This window comes from Phascolarctos cinereus, unplaced genomic scaffold (genome assembly GCF_003287225.1).
Source record: "Phascolarctos cinereus isolate Bilbo 61053 unplaced genomic scaffold, phaCin_HiC Scaffold_5;HRSCAF=322, whole genome shotgun sequence".
Classification (NCBI taxonomy): Eukaryota; Metazoa; Chordata; class Mammalia; order Diprotodontia; family Phascolarctidae; genus Phascolarctos; species Phascolarctos cinereus.
Window position 1 is genome coordinate 51,670,714 of NW_027555958.1, and position 25,100 is coordinate 51,695,813.

Here is a 25,100-nt window from a genome sequence, read left to right on the forward strand (position 1 = left end):
GAAAAAAAATTTCCATATTAGTCATTTTGTGCAAGAAGACCAGAACAAAAAAAAGAAAGTGAAAAATAATGTGCTTCAGTTTGTATTCAGATGACATCAGTTCTTTCTCTGGAGGCAGACAGCATTTTTCATCATGACTCATGGACACTTTTTTTGAGAAAATGCTGGGTATGGCAATCTCAGAATAACATCATAAAAATGAATTTGTCTTCATCTTAACATACAGCAAGGGACTGGTTATAAGTGTACTCGTTTCAGAATCATTTACGTTCAGCCAGTCTATAGTCTGGTTAGAACACAAGAATAAGTAAATATGGGATTAGAAGAAAGGATTTAAAGAGAAGGCATGGAGTGCAATTATAGATCTTACCTAATTTTGTCTAAGTAAGTTGTTGATTCCAAAAATTGGGAAATATTTCCAAATGAAGATATTGACACTGACTAATGATAATTTCCTAGAAAGTTTTGTTATTCAATTGTTTCAATCATGTCTGACTCTTTGTGACCCCATTTTCTTGGCAAAGATACTGGAGTGGTTTGCCATTTCCTTCTCTAGCTCATTTTACAGATTAGGAAACTGAGGTAAACAAGGGTTAAGTGACTTGCCCAGGATCATACAGATAGAAAGTGTCTCAGGTCAGACTTGAACTCAGAAAGATGAGTTTTCCTGACTCCGGCTCTGCTGCTCTATCCACTGTGCCACCTAGGTGTCCAAGAGAAGTTTAACCAATACTAGGAGATTTAAAGAAATTCATCTAGAAATTGCTGTAAACAGCAAAAACAAACAAAAGAATGAATGAATACGCAAGTAAACAAACAAGTAAAAAACAAGTAAACAAACAAACAAAATTCCTTGCCAAGTATAAAAATACAAGGGTACCACCTTTTTGAAAAACAAACTGAGTTGGAAAACACTAAGGCAGAAGATGATAAGAAGCAATACCTTTTAAAACAATGAAAAGCAGTTGAGGTAGATCCAAGCTCACAGAGAATTTGGTGTCTGATCAGGGGGAACGATATTATTACAGGAACTTTTGCAGATTGAATGAGGAGTAAGGCAGCAAATGTACATAAAATGGAATGGAACTGCTGATGTGGTTTTTTTTTACAGTGATTTATTTTTTCTAATTAGTAATAATAGTAGATACTATCATTTTCAGATGCATCTCCTATTGTAATAGTATTTAAGATGATAAAACTGGAAAGAACAGCAAGACCTGAAAAAGGACATAGTTAAGAAATCAGTGCTGGATATAATACAGTTTGAAAAGTATTTAGGGAATGAATTTCAAGATACCAAAGAGGAGAAAAACTCTCAAATTATATTTCTACCAAAACACAACAAAAGAGAAAAGAGAAAAAAGGAGACTTCAGCAATTGTAAGGACTCATAGCTTTGTTTTCCCATTTCTATAGGTTCTTTGTGGAAGTGTTCTATGCGTGATTTAAGGAACCCTCAAATTCTATTTCAATAAACAATATGCAAGGCATTGGACAGTTATTAGGGATGCAAAGATGAACACCAAAGCAATTTCTGCCCTCAAGGAGCTTGTATTCTACTGGGGAGAGGTTTAAGGGGTGCTGCAGGTAAGTATAATACAAGTTACTCCAAGGAGGGCATGAACAACAGAGAAGGCTTCATGGAGGAGGTGGCACCTAGATTAACTCTTGAAGGAAAATAAGGATTTTGAGAGGAGGAGATGAAGAATGACTGTGTTCTAGCCAAAGGAGCAAGCTTGTGGGTGTGTTTGGGGGTGGGAAGTGGAGTGTCTGTTAACTTCAGAGACGAGCTTATATTCCAGTGTGGAAACAGTAGAAGGAGAATTATTGGAAAAAAGCTTCGAAAGGGAGATTAGACTCAGATTATATAGGACATTGAAATCTGAGGAGTATTTTATCCTAGAGGCAATAGGGAGCTACTAAAAGTTTTTCAGAATAGGAATGACTTGGGTCCCTAGGAAAATTGGTGGCTAAGTAGAGGATTCCTTGAGTACAAGGATTGTTTCATTCTTGTCTTTGTATCTCAAGAATATAGCGCGGTGCCTGGCACATGGTAGGAGCTTAATAAATGCTTGTTGATTGAAAGAGAAAAGACTGGAAGCAGGGGGAATAATTAGTAGGCTATTACAATAGGCCATATGGATAGTGATGAGGATGTGAACTACCTTGGTGACTGTGTGAGTAAAGAGAAGTAGATAGATAAAAGGGGTGTTGTGATGATAGAATCAACACGACTTGGCATCTAATTGGGTCTGGCTCATGAGGGAGAAGGAAGAAGCCAGAATGAGTCATTCACAATGGAAACATAAAAAGGTAATGAGCAGGCTTTTGCAGGCAATTTTGTGCAGACTACATCTTTATAGTCATAGAATTGACTAAAAGGTACAGAAGATTCTGATCTGTTAATTGTTTATTGATTTCAAGAAAGCTTTTGACTTGCTAGAGCAAAATACAGCCTTGGAGGCTTTCCTCAGACAAGGTGGCTCTCATACATACCTCTAAAATCATAGAAGAATCCCATAAGAAATGTAATTTATGAAGATACCTTTGATCAACAGTCTGATCAACAATCAGGTACAGCATTGAGCTGGAGACTCTGTGTCCCAAGGCTTTATGTCAGCATTACAGAAGAATGTTCCATATCAGGTCAACCAAATTCAAGTCAATTTGATTAACGAGCAAAGCCATTCAGCTTCAGAGGGCACTCCTGCCTTAGGACTACTCTTCTTCACCCTATACGTTTTCCATTGTACATCATTCCCTACCATATGGATACCTTCTTCTACCTCTTCCCTTGAGAACTGTAATCAAATCAACAATTGTATTGCTTTTGAAAAGGGCTTGTTAATTGCCCTGTAGCTCTATTCACTATTCCCTTGAATTCAGAGACCACTCTTAGGCATCACTTCCCTCTATGCTTTGTAATTAGAATGTAAGATCCTGGAGAGAAGGGACTATCTAGATTCTGTATTGTATCCAGCAATTAGCACTGTGTTTGACACCAAGTAAAGCGCTTTATAACGCCTTTGGATTGTTTGATTGGTTCATTCATTTGCTTACTGCCTCCAAAACATCCTCGTTAGAAGCCAAAGATATAAAGATGTAATATCTCAGAGTTCCTGACTTTAGCAACTGTGTCACTTCAAGTAGATTACAATATGGGAGGGGGGAGGGGGGAGTGGACTGATATCTAGTGACCCTGGCCTTCTTACTGCTTCTTGAACATATTACTCCAGCTCTTACCTTTTCACTGGCCATCCATCATACCTGCAAGGTGCACACATGCACACACACATACACACATATACATATGCATATGCATTATATGTATATGTATTATATATGTATATATAATTTCATTTATTTATTTAGCTTGCATGTAGATAAATAGGCAGCTAGGTGGTGCAGTGAATAGTGCTGGCCCTGGAGACAGGAAGACTCATCATTCTGAGTTCAAATTTGGCCTCAGCCACTTACTAGCTGTGTGACCCTAAACAGGTCACTTAACCCTATTTGCCTCAGTTTCCTCATCTGTAAAATGATCTGAGGAAGGAAGTAGCAAACCACTCCAGTGTCTTTGCCAAGAAAACCCCAAATGGGGTCAGGACTGAAAAGACTCAACAACAATGTACATAAATCTTTGCCTGTTCTCTCCCTCATTGCCATAGTCTTTTAATTGGTCTCTCTGCCTCTAAACTCTCCTGAGTCCAGTCCATTCATTGACAAAAATCAAAGTGATTTTCCTAAAGTACAATAATTGTTACCATTTATATAGTGTTTTAAGGTTTGCTAAGCAGTTTACAAATGTCTCATTTTATTCTCACGAAAACCCAGGAAGTGGGTGCTATTATTATCCTTATTTTACAGATGATAGAATTGAATCTCAGAGAAGTTAAATGACTTACTAAGGGTTACATAACTAATATCTGAGGCAGGATTCACACTCAGGTCTTCCTGATTCCAGGTCCAATTTTCTATTCACTGCTCTATTTACAGTGTTCCAGGGATACTTGCAAGCAATCCATATGTTTGAGCCTATCATGTGACATGAAAGCCCCATGCATCCTTTGGGGGATCTCTGACTCTTCTGGTTCATTACCCCATTTTCCTAGAAAAAAAATCTGAGAATCTCACTACACGACAGTCTGCTTCAGGAGATGGATGTGAGACAAATTGTGGAGAAAGAATCAACAAGATTTATCAATTGTTTGGTTACCAGCTGAAGGTGACTAGAAGGATGATGGTTCCCTCAAAAGAAATAATGATGTTAGTTGGGGCTGCAAGGAGTTTTGAGGGAATGATAATGAAGGATGAGCTTTTTTTTTTTAAAGACCTGGGCATCGGTTTATAGGCATCAGTGAATTTGAGATTTAAGATGAGAGAGCAGTGGAAGCAGTCTTTCAGAGAAAACAATAGGACACAGGATAAAAGATATAGGTAGAGGGGTTGACAAGGGTGAAGAAATGGGTCATCTCCTCCTCAGAGACTTGAGTAAAGGAGGAGAGAGTGGGGATGACATCAAGAAGTTGTGATATTAAGAATAGGAGAAGGAGCTTGCTATGCTTGTCTCTGGGCTGTTTGGTATTTTTATTGATGTCTTGGATAGAGGCATCTGTGGAATACTAATGACAATATTCATTCTAGTTCATGATTTTCAAACTGGGTTGAGTTAGTCTGGTTTAGGAATTTAAGGGACAGAAACATAGCCATATACACTTTTAAGCTGACTGTGGAATTAATATACAAATGGAACACTCAGTCACACACAAAAATATAAACAAAATGGCTTTTAAAACTACTTACTTATTTATTCATAGTTTTCAATATTCACTTTTCTAAGATTTTGAGTTCCAAATTTTCCCCTCTCCCTCCCCTACTGCTCCCCATGACAGAATACAATCTGATACAGGCTATACACATACAATCATATTAAACATATTTCCACATTAGGCATATTGTGAAAGACAAATCAGAACAAAAGGGAAAAACCATGAGAAAGAAAAAAAAAGAGAAGAGAAAATGTTATGCTTAAATCTGCATCTAGACTCCACAGTTCTTTTTCTGAATGTAGACAGCATTTTCCATCATGAGTCTTTTGGAATTATCTTAGATTGTTGCATTGCTGAGAAGAGCTGGGTCTATCAAAGTTGTTCATCATGCAGTATGGCTGTTACTGTGTACAATATTCTCCTGGTTCTGCCCACTTCACTCTGCATCAGTTCTTGTAAGTCTTTCCAGGTTTAAGAAAAATGGCTTTTATCTCGTAATCATCATTGGATCCTAGTCTTGGTCAAATTTTGGATAATTTAGTGGCACACGTAGCCATCACCCAGGCAATCAGTTCTCTCCAGGGTATAGGTTACTCTATGTAGGCCAAGGCTATTAGAGGCGCTGAGGTTTTATAGGGAGTTTTATAAATGCTTTTCAAATATTGTGGAATCAAAGGAAAGCTTTTATAAATGTGCCTATGCCACTTTTGAATAAGCCAATCATAAGTAGGTCAAATAGAGATAACCACAGGAGTTGTTAGAATTCATTTGGAGTCAAGGTCTGCATTCATGGATTTGTCAGTCTTTATAGCTCTTTCTATCTCACCCCAGAGGGTCACAGGGCATTTTGCCTTATGGGCTGCCTAGTAATGTTCACCTAAAATACAATTTTTCCTTACTTCTAGAGCTGCCTTAAGTTCTCCGCCCTTGTTTATAGGTGATATTTCCATGTTCAAATAATTTACTCCTATTTGGGGGCAATGTTTTCTCCACACTAACTTCCCAGCTCCCTTTTCACTCCTTTACTCCAAATTTGCTGGTTTATTCTCAGTAACACCTGAAGGAAGCCACAAGCAATGGTACAAAAACCAATGGAATAGCATCCTAGAAATTGTTCAGGAGCCAATGGGAGCACGGGGTGTCACAGATGGGTAAATTAGCAGATTAGAGAAATATGAAAGAAATCAAGACAATCCCCCATTTTGGTTCTATTACTGGCTGATACATAGGCAGTCACAAGAGCAGCAGTCTAAAATTGAGAAAGTCTTCAAACAAGCAGCAGTGTTTTAATTAGTTGAGTATGGAGACTAATTAATATGCAAATGAGGAGTTTACCAATATTAATCATCTGTTTTACTAGGCTGCTTCTACTAAAGAGTTTCTAACGAGTTTGCAAATTAAGTTTCTTTGACATTAAAAATCAGCTAAATGCCTGTCTGAGAATAATCTCTTCTAACACAAGGGCGGGAAGGGGAATTTTTTTTTTTGGATGAAAAACAGCAGTGTTTAGAACCAATTCCATTTTTGGCAAGCAGAATGCAAGAGTTCTGAAGCAATCCTTTCCAGCTCCTAATTGAAAGCATTTCAGCAAGATAGGCCCCAGAAAACCATTGGAACATGAGATGAACATGAGTCAGGAGGTGTAAAGGTATATGATCAAAAAGGATACATTTATACACACACACACACATACATATACATATATATGTTTTCCTAAATTGACAACCTATATCATTAGAACTCAATGAATTTTACAAACTTGGAGTATCCCTTTTACATTTTTTTGGCACACCTACAAGGGTTTGTTTTTCCCGGAAACTTTGAAGATTGAATTGTGACTAGGTATTGTCAGGTATGGGTCGTGTACCTTTCTCCAGGTGCAGGAGTATGGATGGATTAGAGGCTTTTATGTATCCTTTCTAGTATGAAGATTCAATTTCATATGGTTTATGAGACATTATAGGGCTTGGTATTGGAGGATTAGTAGGAATAGAGGTTGGACTTCAGTTCTTACCTGGCTACACTACTCTGGAATGTCTCTGACTTTTCCACTATGTCCCAGAAAGCTCATTATTGAGATAACACCATCATTCTGTAAGATCTCTTTAGCACTGGTATTCCACCTCATCGCTACCCTTTACCTCTCTGATTGGAGGGTGGAACCGTAAATGCCAATTTCCATTTAAAGAGAGTCCAGTTCAGACATTTCCTCATTTCTCTGTACTACTTTGGGACTTCCCTGACTAATTCTCTACCATGCCCCAGAGTGAGGTGCCTTTTCCTGCCCTCCCTCACCATGATTTTAGTTTCCTTTTGTGTTTTTTTCTCCTATTATAAGCTTCTTGAGGACAGGGCATGTCTTTCTTTTTTCGTATTTGTATCTCCAGCACTTAGCTCAGTGTCTGCTGCTTAATAAATGCACATTGACTAATGGGTAAAAACAGAAAAATCAAATTAACCAAAACCAAAGGTTACTAACCCTTCACCTGTGGTTTGAATATGTGGTTGTAGAATCAGCATGACGTAATGGCTAGAATCCAGCTCAGAGATAGTACTGGATATGAGACCCTGAATAAGTCATTTAATCTCTCACAGCTCTGGGAAGTTTTCTAAACGTACACATTGTCGTGACGATCTTGGCCTGCACTGGTAGAGGGATTTTCCTCAAAGTTCATTGAACAAATGAAGTAATCATAACAGTTAACTTTTGGATTCCCAACTACTCATTGTGCTATTTTGTTGTTAAGTTGTTTTTTTTAGTCATGTTCAACTCTTCATGACCCCATTTGGAGTTTTCTTGGCAAAGATACTGGAGTGGTTTGCCACTTTCTTCTCTAGCTCATTTTAATGATATGGAGCTGAGGTAAAGAGGGGTAAGTGGCTTGCCCAGGGTCACATAGCTAGAAAGTGTCTGAGGCTGGATTTGAACTGAGGAAGAAGAGTCTTCCTGACTCCATGCCCAGCATTCTATGCACTTCACCATCTAGATGCCCTCTTCATTTGTGCCGAATCTACCTGTTGAAATGCCATACCTCAACTGGATTATAAGCTCCTTAAGGGTAGAGACTGAGTTTTTATTATATGTTGCATCCCCAAGTGTGCCTTGGATACAACAGGTGCTTAGTAAATGTTTATTGAATGAATACAGGTAAGATATGTAAAAAGGGCCAAATAGATTCACATTTTTCTTCAGAACTTCTCTGCTGCACTAAATGAAATAATATTATTAATTACCTTTTTTTTAAAGAAAAAAAAGAGGAAAGGCTTCCATAGCCCCATTGCACATCTAGGAATGTGCAAAAAGAAAATTTAGAACCATACCCCTCTTGGACCCCCACTTGTGTAAGTATTTATTCTAAAGTTACCAGGTCCCCTATCCCTTTCACCTGCCACTTCTTCCATGTGGTTGATTTTATTCATGGAAAGCACAACACTTCAGTATAAAACTCTGGACATCTTACTTATTTTCTATCTTCTCAACAAATAGTTATTATATACCTTTAATGGTCAAAGGCATTCTACTAGGCAACTGAAAGAGATATAAAGATGGATAAATCACAGTTCTTGCTCTCAGTGTGCTGACCATTTAGTAAGGGAACTTAACATGTGCATGAAAAATGAGGAAGGAAATAAGCATTTCTTTCTTTCTTTCTTTTTTTTTGGCTAGGCAACGGGGTTAAGTGACTTGCCCAGGGTCAGACAGGTAGTTAAGTGTCAAGTCTCTGGTCTGAGGCTGGATTTGAACTCAGGTCCTCCTGACTTCAGGGCAGGTGCTCTATCCACTGGACTACCTAGCTGCCCTGAAATAAGCATTTCTTAAGGAATTGTTTTGTGTTAGGCACTACACCAAGCATTTTTTTCACATTTGATTATCTCATTTGACCCTTACAATAACCCTGGGAGGAAGGCACTATTATAATCCCCATCTTCCAGATGATGAAACTAAGGCAAATGGAGGTTAAATGACTTGCCCAAGGTCACACAGAAAACAAGTGTCTGAAGCTGGATTTGAACTCAAACCTTCCTGATTTCAGTACTGGTGGCACTCTATCCACCATGCCACCTAGCTACTTCTACAATATAAGGCTAGAGATAAGAGTTATAGAAGAGGTACAATTAAAGTCTATTACATAAATTTAATCTTCAAGTGATTTTGAATAATTTCTCTTGTTGAAACCAACCTTTAAAGAGTCAGTGTGGGAAAGGAAAAGGATGCTGGATTTGTCATCAGGAAAACATGAGTTCAAATTCCATTTTTGACAGTACCAGCTGTGTGACTTCACAATAAGTCACTTAACTTCCATGGGCTGGTTTCCTCATTTGTAATCAATAAGGATTGATTAAGCACATGTCAAACATTGTGCTAAGCATTGGAGATAAAAATACAATTAATGATAGTAGCTAACATTTATATAATGCCTATTACGTGCAGACTCTGTGCCACCAAGCTGCCCTACTTAAAAGGATTTTGCATCTTAATGGAGGAAACAAAAGAATACATAGACATACACACATATACATGCATACAGATATATTTTTATGTATGTGTGTATATGTATATACATATATATGTACATGTGTATGTATATACGTGTGTATGTGTGTGTGTATATATATATACATAAGGAGGATGAATGAAAGGTAGTCTGAGAGGGAGGGCAGTAGTATTTGAGGGGATCAGGAAAGATTTGAAGCAGAAAGTTGTGTCCGTATGATATGCATCTTGAAGGAAGAGAGCACTTCTCTGATGCAGAGGTGAGTTGGAAGTCCATTCCAGGGATGAAGAACACAGAGTAGGAAGGGGTGGAGTCAGAGATGAAATATCAGGCATGAGCAACAGAGAGAATGCTGGTTTAGCTGGAATGCAGGAGAAAGTGCAAGAGAAAGAATCATGTCTGATGAAGTGGAAAATAAAGGTTGGGGCAAGGTTGTGAAGAGCTTTAAAAGCAAAACAGAAGAGTTTATACTCAACTTTAGATGCAATAAGTAGTCTCTGGAGTTCATTAATTAGGGGAGTGGCATGAACAGATCTTCATGTAAAAAAAAATGACTTTAGATGCAGTGCGTAGGACATAGTGAGGTGGTAGGAGGGAGACTAGATAGGAGGCTGTTGCCGTAATCTAGGTGAGAGGTGATGAGAATGTGAACTGAGGTCTACTTCTGTGAATACCAAAAAGTAGTCAGATGTGAGAGGTGTTATAGAGGAAGAAGTGAAGAGATTTGGCAGTGGTCTGGCTATGTGGCATGATGGAGAGTTAGGAGTTAAGGGTAATGACAATTTAATGACCCAGAGAGATGGGAAGAATGGTGGTGCGTTTGACAGAAATAAGGAAAATTGGAAGAGGGGTGGGCTTGGAGGGGGGAAAGATAATGGTTTCTCTTTAAACATGTTGAGTTTGAGATATCTCTGGGATATCCATTTTGAAATATCCATCAGGCAGCTGATGATGTAGGCTCAATGCTCAGTGGATAGATTGGAGCTATATACATAGATCTGTGATTCATCAACAGAGAGATGATAATTAAAACCATAAGAATTAAATACAAGGCTACTATATTTATTTGTTGCTATAAATTGTATGTCTACTCTGTTCCATTGATCTACCTTTTTATTTCTTAGCCAGTACCAGGTAATTCCAAAAATTACTTCCTTATAATATAGTTTAACATCTGGTACTTCTAAACTTCTTTCCTTTACATTTTCCCCCATTATTTCCTCTGATATTCGTGGCTTTTTGTTCTTCCAAATGAATTTTGTTATTATTTTTCCTAATTCAGTAAAATAATGTTTTTTGGTAATTTAATTGGGATGGCATTGAATATATAATTTAGTTTGGGTTAAATAGTCATTTTTATCATATTGGCCCTGCCTACCCACGAACAATTAATATTTATCCAATGACTGGGGAGGGAGAAAAGAGAAAAAAAGAAATTTACAAGATAACTTTGTTACATTTTTTAAAGGAATAGCAAGCTATACATAATAGATTTGCAGTTCCATGTGCAATCATCTTTTTAAAATTAGACCATGTTATAGAAACGCTTTTTCTAAGAGTTTGGCTGTGAAAGGGAAGAGTGATATAGGACAATAGCTTAAGAGAATGATAAGTCTAGTGGTGGTGGCTTTTTAAAAAAAATTTAAGAATGGGAGAAACAGGCATATTTAAAGGCAGAAGTGAAGGAATCAGATTTGGCAATAGTTTGGATATGTGGCATGAGGAAGAGTTAGGCCATGGGAGAGGATTCTAGGAAGATGGCGGAGTAGGTCAGAAAACTATCAGCTCTCCAAATTTCCTCCACAAAAAAAAAAAAAAGAAAGAACATCTCCTCAGAGGGAACATAGAGCAGCAGAAATAAACAAAAGTCAGGATAAAGCAACTGTTCCCCTAAGACAACTTGAGAAGACCCTAGGAAAGATCCAACCTCTAGGACTTGAGGCTGAGTAAAGTGCAAACACCTCTAGGCCTAATCTGCAGAATCAATAAACAACAAGCCCTGGGAGGCAGCTGAGGTTAGGAGACAGCCTCAGTCTTAGAAACTTTCATCTCACAGACAATGTGGAGGCCTGGCAGTTGAGTGAGAGAAGATCGAAGGACATTCAGTGTCAAGGGACACCAAGCATAGCTGTGCTGACCAGCGCTGAGCTGTGGCTGCTGAGGATAAGGAGCTAGTACACACCTGGTGAGTACAGTAGCAGAGGGGCAGGGATCCTGCCGGCTGTGGGCACTTGCAGGAGAGCAGAGTCCCTGGTTTCAGCTCCAGGGCAGAGAAAACAGCTGTAGTTTGCAGTCCTTGGATGGACGCAAGGAGCAATTTGAGGGACAATATTTCTGGGGTCCCTAGCCATAGCTTCACAGTGGAGAGGAGAGCCCAGGGTTGGGCCCTGGGACAGACCTCAGAAAATAACAGTAAGAAGGACCTGAGCCTTGGGTCATCAACCTCCATACCTCAGGACTGGAACTTGATTACACTAATAACTAACAGACAAATAAAAATGGCTAAGCAAACGAGGAAGAACCCAACCATAGACAGCTACTATGGGGAAGAGGAAGATCTGGGTTCATATTCAGAGGAAGATAATGGAGCCAAAAAAGCCACTCCTTCTCCACTGAGAAACATCAAATGGTCCCAAGCACAAAAAGAGTTCTTGGAAGAACTTAGAAAGGACTTGAGAAATCAAATAAGAGAGATCAAGGGAAAAAAATAAGATCCATCCAAGAAAATTATGAAGAGAAAGTCAACCAACTGGAAATAGAGAATCAAAAACTTAAAGAAGAAAATAAGCCTTGAAAAGTAGAATTGAGCAAAGGGAAGCTAATGACATTCTAAGGCACCAAGAAATCATGAAACAAAATCAAAATAATGAAAAAATAGAAGAGAATGTAAAACATCTCATCAGAAAAACAACTGATTGGAGAACAGATTGAGGAGAAATAATATAAGAATAGTTGGACAACCTGAGAATTATGATAAAAAAGAATCTTGATACAATATTACAAGAATTTACCAAGGAAAATTGTCCTGAAGTTCTAGAACACGAAGGCAAAGCAGAAATAAAAAAAATTCACCAATCATGACCTGAAAGAGATCCCGGGAGGAAAACTTAACAGGCATATTATAGCCAATTTTGAAAGCTCCCAGGTTGAGGAGAAAATATTGGAAAAGACAAGAATAAATTTTTTAAAAATAGAGCTGCAGTAAGGATTACACAAGACCTAGCAGCTACCACAATGAAGGACCATAGGTTTTAGAATACTATATTTCATAGAGCAAAAAGAGCTGGGATTACAACTTAAGGTAACTTACCCAGCAAAGTTAAGTATAATCCTGAATTTAAAAAAAAAGAACATTTAATGAACAGAAAAACTTTTAGGTATTTGTGATAAAAACAGCAGAACTTAAAGAAAATTCTACATATAACATCCAGGAAAAAAATACTAGGTAAACATTAAAGACCAATTATGAGGGATTCAATAAGGTCAAATTGTTTTATTTCTTAAATGTAAAAATATTATCAGTACTCATGACTGCCATCATTATTTGGGTAGTTTGTAAGAAAGGCTTGGGCTGAGCTGTGTATGATGGGTGATGCTAAAAAAAAAATAAAACTGTGTAGGGAGAGATGAAAAGGAGTAATTATCTCACACAAATGAAGGAAAAATTGAGACAAAACGAGCTCGTGGGGGGAAGGGCAGGTATTGCTGGAACATTACTCATCAGGAATGGGTTAAAGACGGATCAGATATGTATTTATCAGGGTATAAAAGTCTTCTAAATTCAGAAAAAAAAATAAGAGGACAAGGGGATAGGTCAGAGGGAGATGATAAGGGAAGGACTCTTAGAGGGTGGGTAGGTCAAGGAATAGGAGGTCAAGCAGGTAGAAGTAAAGCAAAGGAGTAAGGAAGGACAGGAATAGGATGAGAATGATAGTGAGGAAAAATAGGAAGGAGAAAAATACACAAGTAATTATGGCTTAGAATGTGAATGGGATGAATTTACCCATAAAACAAAAACTGATAGCAGATTAAAAAAATTTGAATTCAACAATATGCTGGTTTCAGGAAATGCTATAAAAATAAGAGATACACACAAAGATAAAATAAAGGGCTAGAGTAGAATTTATTATATAAAAAAACCAGGGGTAGTAATCATGATCTCAAAGTTAAAGCTAAAATAGATTTAATCAAAAGAGAAAAATAGGGAAACTACACTATGTGTCAGTAATATTATTCAATATTGTTTTAGACCATTTAAAATAACTAGACAGTATAAAGTACCTGATAGTATAGATGCCAAAACAAACACAGGAACTATATGAACCTAAACATAAACCACTTTTTATGCAAATAAACTCAGATCTAAATAATTGAAGTAATATTTATTGTTCATGGGTAGGTAAAGCCAATATAATAAAAAATGATAATTTTACCTAACTAATCTATTTATGCAATGCCATCTCAATTAAATTACTAAAAAATTATCTTACTGAGTTAGGAAAAATAATAACAAAGTTAATTTGGAAGAACAAAAGGTCAGGAACTTCAAAGAAACTAGGGGGAATAAATGTAAAGGAAGCAGATTCAGCAGAATCAAACTTTAAACTGTATTATAAGGTGAGAGCATTGTTGAAGTATAAAATGCACAATTTGATTATTTTAAATTAATATTTTCTTGTATAAATAAACCCTACGTAGACAAGAATAGAAGAAATGCAGAAAATTGGGGGGAAAACTTTCATAGACAGTCTCTCAGGTAGGATGTGATTGGGTTGGAATATTGCTGTGGTGTAAGAAGTGAGGAGGTAGTTGTTTAGAAAAACATGGAAAGACTTGGACTTACAAAGGAAGATGCTATCCAACTTCAGAGAAACAGATGACAAGTGAAAATAAACAGTACAGTTTAACATATATGTGTATGTGTATATATGTGTATGTTTATAGATATCTATGTGTATACATACATACATATATACATGCATGCATGCATGCATATCCATGTTTAATTGTAGCTTTCTTTAGCATGGAGATGGAGGAAGGGGAAAAAATAAAGTAAAAAGTTCATAGCAGAGAACAAAAGAAAACCTAGAAGGAAACAAACAAAAAAGGTAGGCAGCTTTGAAAACAATGTGTAGTGTTTAATATATAGGTTTTCTTGAAATATAAATTTCTTGATTTATGTTGAATCCTCTCTTATGTTCTGCTGTGTACGTGACAATGTTTTTTTTTTTCATTTTGTATTTAAGTTTAAAATACTTTTAATAATTTTAAAAAAGAGTTAGTTGTTAAGGATGAGAAGAATGGCATTGTCTTTGATAGCAATAAGGAAATTTGGAAAAGGGGTATGTTTGGGAGGGAAATAACGGGGGTTTTTTTGGACATGTTGAGTTTGAGATATTTCTGGGGAATCCATTTTGAAATGTTCACAGTGGATATAGGGAAATTAAAGATCACAAAGATGATGAAGAATGAATAAATGAAAAGTTAATTTAAATTTTTTTCCATGTGTCAAAAGACTGAAACCAAATATACACTAATACCTGTAACATCTACTTTATAGGATTGTTGTGAATATTAAATGAGATAACGTATGCAAAACATTTTGCAAACATGGTGCAATAGAAAGAGTACTGGATCTGGAGAGATGGGAGCTGAGTTCAAATCACAACTCATTTACTTGCTACATGTATGACCATGAGAAAATCCCCTAGCCTTTCTGGATGTCAGTTTCATAATCTGGCAATTTGTAAAATGAAGGTGTTGGATTAGGTTACCTAGAAGATCCTTCCAGCTCAAAATCTTTAATCTTCTAAATCCTTCTTGCCTAGAAAGCTCTCCTTTAAGATGGAGCCCAAGCATCACCATTTACCAGCCATTTTTCTATTTCCCCAATTGGTAGCGCCATCACTCTTAAATTAGCTTGAATTTAACTATTTGTATTTCTTTGTTTGTAAGTAATATATAATATATTTTTGTATATAATTAAACACATATATGTGTATATTACAACCTCCAATAGAATGTAAGTTCTTTGATACTAGGGATTGGTTCGTTCGATATTTTTGTATTCCCAGAGCCTAACATAGGACTTTTCACATAAGTACTTAATAAATATTTATTGATTGATTGATTACATAATTATGCTTAACTCTGCCTTAGTTACCTTTTTGATGGAATAGAGAAAGTGCCTTTCATAACGACTTATCTCTCAAGCCCTTAATATTTACAAAGTAATTGATATACATTATCTCATTCAATCCTTACAATAAGCCCAGGAGTCAAAAACTATTAAGTAGTTAAGTACTAATTATCCCATTTTACAGAAGGGCAAGCTGAGGCTTAACTAAGTTAAATGACTTACCTATTATCACATAGCTAATCAATGGAGGACTTGAAATTTGAAAACTAAGTCTTCTGACTGTAAGTCTGCTCTTTGCACAAGTCTATAATTATTACTGAACCTATATCAAACTTTGTGAGCTTAAAGTGGCCAAACTGAATGTTCACCCACCTTTCCATGTCTTCTATTTCTTTTAGGTGTGTTTTTTCCTTGAATTCCCCCCTCCCCCATTAATACCAATACCATCTACTACAGAGCTCTGCACACTGTAGACATAAAGCAAATGGACTTTGCTGATCTTCCCAGTTGGTACTGCTTTTTCACTTCAAAACTACTCTATTTTTTTTACATAGTTTGTATTTACTTATCTATGCACATGTTTGTTCCTTCCAATAGAACATAAGCTTCCTGAGGGTAGGAATTTTTTCCTTTTTGTCTTTGATTCCCTAGACCCCTAACATAGGATAGCACTTAGAAGAAGCATCAATGTTCAATATTCAATGTTCAAATGTTCAATGGAGGAATGAAAGAATGAATGAATGAATCAGATGAATGCATCTGATATCAGGGAGGCAGCCTCCCCAGTCCAAAAAATTAGGAACTTGATATTGTAGGTTGTATTTTCAAGTCCTTTTGGCTTATTAAAAAGTCTTACTCATCCCTTTTTAAACAGGTCTAATTTCTTTCATCCATCTTGGGGCTAGTCTAAAGCATTGTTAACTACATTCTCATTGAAATGCATGATAAAAAGGAGGAAAAAAAAGATCCTTAATCAAAAGCACAGGATACGTTTGCAATGAGATAACTGCCAGAAAATTAATCCAAAACACTGTTTGATCCAGGCTCCTGAACAAGCCAGACTTGGCGGCAAGTCTAGACTGGAGGTTCTGGGAGCTGCAGAGCTGGAAAATGGAAATAGCTCACCCGCACCTGCCATCACTCTGGAGAAATGACTTCTTCCCTCCAATGACCATAGACAGGACATATTTCTCACTCTGAGCAAGAGGACCTCATGTTCTTCGCTTTCCTGCTACTCACTCACTCTCCATTCTTCTAGCCTTCTGCAATTGTCCTAGAAATTACCTTCACAGAAGGAACAAAGTCCATGTGTATGTAAGTGACTGCATCCATGTATATGCATTTACATGTGCATACATGTAAGCAGTGTACATTCTTTTTTCTAAAAATAATTGGCTGCTTTTGATATTTTTATGAATGTAAATGAAATTAATAATCAGTTCAACTCAAATATTTATTAAATATCAACTCTCCAAAAAGTACCATCCAAGCCTTTTGGGATATCCTGTATGAGGGTGCTGGGAATATAGACACAATAATGAAACAGTCTCTGCCCTCAAGATTCTTACATTCTATACTCATTCTAAGACCCTATAGTCATAGAATGTGATTTTGGAATATGATCAATGCTATTGATTTTAACTTGAAGGAGATAAGGAATAAATGTGTTGACTGATAAATATGAGTTAAAATGTCTCTTTCCCCAAGATCGCACATAATTCAAAGGCTATATCTCCACAACTTTCAAATGTCTGGCAAATTTTTTCTTAAAAATCATAGGATTTAAGGGCAGCTAGGTGGCACAATGGATAGAGCACCAGGCCTGGAGTCAGGAGGACCAGAGTTCAAATCCAGCCTCAGACACTTGACACTATAGCTGTGTGACTCTAGGCAAGTCACTTAACCCTAACTGCCTCACCCTCCCTCCCCCCAAAAAACATAGGATTTGAAGCAAGAAAAAGTTTTCAGCATCATCTAGTCCAAACAGATAAAGAAAGTTTTAGTGTGGTGAAAGGATTTGTTCAAAGTGACCCAGAGCAAAAACAGCAAAATCAGGATTTGAATATAAGCTCTATGCCTTATAATCTAGATAATAATTAATAACTCATTATTAATTAGGATCTAGTTTATTTCCTTATTTAGAAACCATTCCTTATAGGTCAGTCAGCCAGTCTCTGAAGGGCAAGGCTGATAGATGAGATTGCCCTAATCTTTGGGGTACATGCTCCCTGATCTTGGTTAGGACCCCACTGCAACTAGGAGACTTTACTTCTGTTTGAAATAGAAGCAGAATCTAGTCTAGGTGAATTTCTGCCCCAAAGCTGTAAGTCCACGTCCTTGTATCCTTCCATTGGAATTTAGGGTAACCCTGCTCATTAAGGACCAGCCAGAATGTTCTGGGTGGAGATGGGTTCCTTTGTCCAGATTTCTGAAGGCAGCTGAGTCTCATGATCAACCCACTTTCTCAGCAGGAGGAGTCAGAGATATTTAGCCCACCTCTTCATTAAATGTCTGCCAATTAGGGTTGATATGTCCTGTCGGGGGCATTCCCTTTCAAGAAAAAATGTTTAAGATTTACAGCAGCTCTTTTTGTGGTGACAAAGAATTGGAAATTGAGGGGATGCCCATCAATTTGGGAATGGCTGAACAAGTTGTGGCATAATAATGTAATGGAATACTATTGTTCTGTAAGAGGTGATGAGCCAGAGGACTTCAGAAAAACCTGGAAAGACTTACATGCACTGATGCTGAGTGAAGTAAGCAAAACCAAGAGAACATTGTGCACAGTAACAATCACATGACTGGCTTTTATAGACAGCTCTTCTCAGCAATACAATGATCTAAGGCAATTCCAAAAGACTCATGATGGAAAATGCTGTTCACATCCAGAGAAAGAACAATGTAGTCTGAAAGCAGCTCTAAGTATATTGTTTTCTCTTTTGTTTTCTTTCTCTTGGTTTTTCCCTTTTATTCTGACTCTTCTTTCACAACATGACTAGTGTGGAAAAAATATTTAAGGCATTCAGTATCTCCATTAAATGTCTTTGGTTACCAAGAGGAACCACTGACCATCAATTTATTGAATATTGGCTAGCCTAGTTAATAAATTATTAATTGACCAGAAACTGTCTCTCAGGTTTTTCATTCATCACAAAAGCAAACTCAAATTTTCCCTTATTTTAAATTTTTAGAAATTCTAAATTTTAATCTGAATCACTTGGAAGGGAGCATAATCCATTTTCAAAAATTCATGATAACATGTAGTGAAAATTAAAGAAGTAGAATTTATGAAGAACAACAGAAAACAGATAACAAACCATATAAACCATTCCCATGAGGCTTTGGAGTAGAGTCAATCTAATGAATTCAAGACCACATCTAAAGAGAGGGCAAGCAAATGCAATAGAGCTGAATGCAGTCAAAGAATCTGTAGGTCTGCATCATTGCAGTGCATGAAAATAGCTTTGGGTAGTGGGGGAAAAGTCCCAGACTGGGGGTTAAGGATCTAGTCCTATTGATGCCATTAATTAGCCAAATCACCATGGGTAAGTCACATTACCTTTCTGGGTCTTGGTCCCTTCATCTGTAAAATGAAAGGATTAATTAGATGATCTGTAAGGGTTCCTTCTATCTGTAACCTATTATTCTATGATCACTGTTTTTCAGTGCTTCTGGCACTTGTGAATGCCTCTCACTGACAGATCTTTGTTAACTTGTCCAGACTCATGTAGTCAATATACGAAAGGGAAGATTTGAATCCAGGTCTTCCTGGCTTCAAGGTCAGCTCTCTCACAACTACACCTTGTTGCCTATCAAGTACCAGAATCACTTAAAAACTTTGAGCGAATTTTGCTTAATTTGGAAGAGTTTCTTTTCAATGCATGTGTCTGATTCAGAGTAGACTGAAAAATGTGGTTAGTCTAAGTGGGCTGGCCAAGAGGGCAGAGTAAAAGCAGTGACTTGCTTGAGCTCTCCCCCAAAGCCCTCCAAATAACTGTAAAAATGGCTCTTAACAAATTCTAGAGTAGCAGAGCCCACGAAGAGACAGAGTGAAACAAATTTCCAGTCCAAGACAACCTGGGTGGTTGATTGGAAAGGTCTATTGCGCCAGGTTGGCAGAGGAACAAAGTTCACTGTGGGTGGGCAGGCAAAGACAAGGCCTCGGCAAACCTGGAGCAGGCCTCAAGGGACTGAATCAAGGGGAGCTGTGGCAGTTTCCAGACTTCTCAACCCATGAATGCCAAAGACAACTTAGAAGGTCAATAGGAAAGATCTGTGACTGCAGTGAAAGAGAAGCTTTGTCCTAGCCCCAGCCCCAGCACAGCCATAGAGCAGTGGCTGCTTCTGGAGCTCTAGGCCCACAGACTGAGGGGGAATTGAGTGGCTTATCAGAGGGGGATTGCAGGGATCTCTTTGCTGGTGCTGAGGCAGGATTCTCTTGCTTTGCCCATGCTTGGATCTGGGTTGCAATTCTGGGTGGCAGTCCTGGAGTGAGGAAAAGCACTGGCATGGTGGAGCTTGTAGTGGTGGTGAAGAAGGAATCCTCCTCACAGTTCCAAGGCAGAAAAGAGTGCTTGTGATTGCTCATAGATCAAAGCACAGGCCAGGAAAGGAGTAAACACCTCACCTCTGATTGTGCCACCTCCAGGAAGAAGTGAAAATTTACAGGTCCCTACAAGTATCTCTGAAAACAGCTGCACAAAACCCCCAAAGCTTGGGACAGTACATTCTCTACCCTGGAAGCAGACTCCTACCTTAACAAAGAGTTTAAAACTCAAGTAATTGGCTGGGATCATGAGCAAACTGCACAAAAAAAGTCAGACCATAGAATCTTCTTTGATGACAAAGAAGATCAAAACATATGACCAGAAGACAACAAAGTCAAAGCTCCTGCATCCAAAGCCTCTAAGAAAAATATGAATCACTCCCAGGCTATGGAAGAGCTCCAAAAGGATTTTGAGAAGCAAGTAAGAGAATTAGAGGAAAGACTGGGAAGAGAAATGAGAGTGATGTAAGAAAATCATGAAAAACAAGTCAACAGCTTGCTAAAGGAGACTCAAAAATATACTGAAGAAAATAACACCTTAAAAAATAGCCTAACCAAAATGGCAAGATGTCCAAAAAGCCAATGAGGAGAAGAATGCCTTAAAAAGCAAAATTGGCCAGATGAAAAGAAAGTCCAAAAATTCACTGAAGAAAATACTTCCTTAAAAATTAGAATGGAGCATTTGGAAGCTAGTGACTTTATGAGAAATCAAGACATTTTAAAACAAAACCAAAAGAATGGAAAAAATAGAAGACAGTGTGAAAATATCTCATTGGAAAAACAACTGACCTGGAAAATAGATCCAGGAGAGATAATTTAAAAATTATTGGATTGCTTGAAAGCCATGACCAAAAAAAGAGCCTATACATCATCTTTCAAAAAAAATCAAGGAAAACTGCCCTGATATTCTAAAACCAGGGTATAAAATAGAAATTGAAAGAATCCACCAATCATCTCCTGAAAGAGATCCCCAAAGGAAAACTTCTCGGAATATTGTAACCAAATTTCAGAGTTCCTGGGTCAAGAAGAAAATATTGCAAGCAGCCAGAAAGAAGCAATTCAAGTATTGTGGAAACACAATCAGGATAACACGAGATTTAGCAGCTTCTACATTAAGGGACCAGGGGGTTTGGAATATAGTATTCTGAAGGTCAAAGGAGATAGGATTACAGCCAAGAATCACCTACCCAGCAAAACTGAGTATAATCCTTCAGGAGGAAAAATTGCCATTCAGTGAAATAGATGACTTTTAAGCATTCTTGATGAAAAGACCAGAGCTGAATAGAAAATTTGACTTTCAAACAACCTAAGTTTTTGGTAGGGATTGGAGACAACCAATTTTTCTACTCATGCAGCATAACTATGACTTCTGATGATCAAGAACAACTGAGGTTGTCTGTTGCTGGATTTACCTATTTTATAAAACAATGTGCTTCCTGTACATAAATGTTCTATCCTTCCTTCCTTCCTTCCTTTTTTTCTTCCATCCATCCACCTATGCATTCCTTCATTCCCACCTTCTACCTTTCCATCTATGCATTCACCCCCAAAAAGCATTCCTTAAGCATATACTGTATATAAGTCCTGATTGTAAGTACTGGGGAAGATATGAAATTAAGGTAAGATAAGAGATAAATTCTTACTTTTGTGTGTGTGTGTGTGTGTGTGTGTGTGTGTGTGTGTGTGTGTGTAGCATACAGTATAGTGGGGAACAGTATACAAATAGCTACAATATACAACATTATGTAGGATATTGAAAGGCAACATGGTGTAGTAGATAGAGAGCTGTCCTTGAAGTCAGAAAGACCTGGCTTCAAATCTTTCCTTTGATAGATACTGAATTGGTTGGCTGGGATCTGTTCCTTAAAATGGAGGTTCTGGGAGGAACCATCCAATTGGAGGAAGAGGCTGCAAGGGCAGAGGGTACTTCCAGTGTGAGAAGTAGACTGGAGAGAGGGGGGAAATGAACTTCCAATATGAAGAGGTTTCTAGGACATAATAAAGATCTGAAGAGATGAGTCAGCAGTGTAGATTGGAGAGGAATGAGGACTGAAGGTAACAGCAATAAACCAACCTTCTTGGGATTCCATTCTATGAGTTTGAGTGTAGGAAAGAGAAGTGGCCACCAACAGGATATGTTTATGTATATATTCCCCAAGCCCAGAATACCCTCCTCACACATCTCTGCTGTTGAAATCTCATCTGTCCTTCAATGCCCAGCTCAAATGCCAAATCACTTATGAAGCCATCACTGATCTCATACAAGGAAATGGCCTTTTCTCCTGTCATCTCAAAATATCACTTCATTTGTTCTTCTCTTACTCATTTATCTTGTTCTTTTAAAAAATTACATATTTGCATATCTTTATCTTTCCTATTAGATTACAATCTCCTTTAATGAGTCATTAATTAGAGGCAATTAAGGGACAAAATTGTCTTGAGGAAAGAGAGCATGAATGAAGTTTAAAAGCATAAATAGGATTCTCAAGCCAGAGTTCATGGGATAACTAAATTCAAGGGGCTTAGGCATAGCTTGTATATAAGGAGTTTGTAGCATCATTCCAAAGATGGGAGGGGGATCAATAGATCAGATTTAGCAAAAGATGTGAAAAGAACAGGAGAAGTAACGGAAAGACTTCTTTCCTTACGAAACTTCTTTATAGACAACATTCTTTGTGTGTATTGGAGGGGTCTTATCAGTCAATCAATGTTTATTAAGTTCTTACTATTTGCAGGTACGTAGTACAGTGCATAGAGCACTCATCCTAGAGTCAGGAAGTCTCATCATCATGAGTTCAAATCTGGCCTCGATGTGTTACGCAGGGCAAATAACTTGACTGTATTTCCTTCAGTTTCCTCACCTGTAAAATGATCTGGAGAGGGAAATGGCAAACCACTCCAGTATCTTTGCCAAGAAACGCCAAGTGGGGTCATGAAGAGGCAGACACAAATAAAACAACTGAACAATAACAAATACAATTGGCCAGGTACTTTGCTAAGTACTTGGGATACAAAGAGAGGCAAAACCAGTTCCTGATGTACAAGATATACAGACAATAGTTGGGAGGTAATCTGAGAGAGGAGTGCATTAGCTCTTGAAAGAACAAGAAAAGTCCTCTCACAGAAGGTCAGATTTAAGGTGGGAGTTTTGAAGAAAGCCAGGTAAACAAAGAGACAGCAGTGAGGGGTCAGAGCATTCTAGTTCAAAGGCTTGAAGTAGGAATGGGAAGGAAAGAAAGCACTCATTAAATGCCTATTATGTCCAGACACTGTGATAAGTGCTTTATGAATGTCCCATTTGATCATAGTAGTGTCATGTTCAAGAAACTCCAAATAGGTTAATGCAGCTGGATCATAGAAAGTGTTGAAGGGAATCAAATGCAAGAAGGCTGGAAAGTTAGGAAAGGATCAGCTTATGAAGAGCTATAAATGCCAAACAGAGGACTTTATCCTTGATCTTAGAGGTGATAAGCTAACACTGGCACTCATTGAACAGTCAGGTGACATAGTTTTGTTGTCATTCCGTCATATCTGCCTCTTCGTAACCCCACTTAGGGTTTTCTTGGCAGAGATACTGGAGTGGTTTGCCATTTCCTTCTCCAGCTCATTTTACAAATGAAGAGACTGAGGAATATGGGGTAAGTGACTTTCCCAGGGTCACACAGCTAGGAAATATCTGAGGCTGGATTTGAACTCAGGTGTTCCTGACTCCAGGCCTGGCACTCTATCTACTGCACTGCCTGGTTGCCCAATGTAACCATAGCCAAATTTTATAAAAATCACCTCAGCAGCTGAACGGAGGATGGTTTGAAGTAGGAAAAGACTTGAAGTAGGGAGACTAATTAGCTGACTATTGCAACAATCCAGAAGAAAGATGATAAGGGCCTGGGCTAAGGTTGTGAGTGAGTAAGTGGAGAGAAAGGCAGGCATACATGAGCTGTCGTGAAAATAGAAATAATAAGACTTGGTGACAGATTGGATATGTGGGATGAGTCAAAGAAGAGTCAATAAGGACACTGAAGTTTCAAGCTTGAATGACCTTAAAAGTTATAGGGAAGTTAAAAAGTAGGGAGTCAAGGTAAAGAGGTCTATTTCAGATCGATTGAGTTTGAGATGCCTACAAGATGACGAATTTGACATGTCCAAGAAGCAATTGGTGAAATGTGACTGTGGCTAATGAGAAAGACTAGCTCTGTATATATAAACCTGGGAGTCATCTACATTGAAATAGTAATTGAAACCTTGGGAGCTAATGAGATAACCATGTGGGATAGTAAAGATCAAATACAGAAGAAGCCCCAGGGCAGAGCCTTTGGGAGCACCATAGTTAATGTGCAGGGGTCATCAAGGAGTTCCCTATTATTTTGATGAGGTACAGGGTAGGAAGCTTTTGTTTGGGACTTTTGATTGCATCTTCCAATGGAAAGTGTGGAAATATCCCTTAGTGCCGTTAGGAATATGGGTTTTACTGATGCTGGCTAAACTGGTGGATTCCCGCTCTTGTGGGATGAACTCTTTTGGGAAAGGTCTCCCCTTTGTGATAGACTATAAAAGGGAACTGGCACACTCGTTCAGAACTTTCCGCCCTTTATGTTCCTTGCAAAGGGATCCTGACAGTGTAGAGTTGAGAGTGCAGCTAAGTCCAAGAGGAGGCTTTCTGTCATTAATGTCTGCTTTTGGACAGAGAAATATGGGCCTATCCATGTTACCTAAACGGAGAGCTTCTGAGCAATGTCACATTCATGCCCCCAGCCTTGAAAAGCCAGTGTTTTATATCTCAGCCACGTAGGAACCATGGAGAAGAGAACCACATGGCCAAAATGTTACTTTCCTATTACTGTTTACCACACTCTATCCTTCACTCTCACTTATCTCACATAACCTATCCATGGACAAATGTTGTCATTTCTACTTTCATAACAACATTTCTACTTTCACATCAACTCCTGAGTTTCTGAATCTCCAAAATCCCTAAGTGTAAGAGTTCCAAAATCCATCATTCTAGAGTGAGAAGGGGAATTTCCTGGGCAGTGTGTATTATTAGGAAAATAGAATTATGCACATGAAGGAATACTGATAACCTATATTGATTAAAATATTAAAAGCCGTAATATGGAGAAACAGGGGACCTACACTTTGCACGAGTTATTT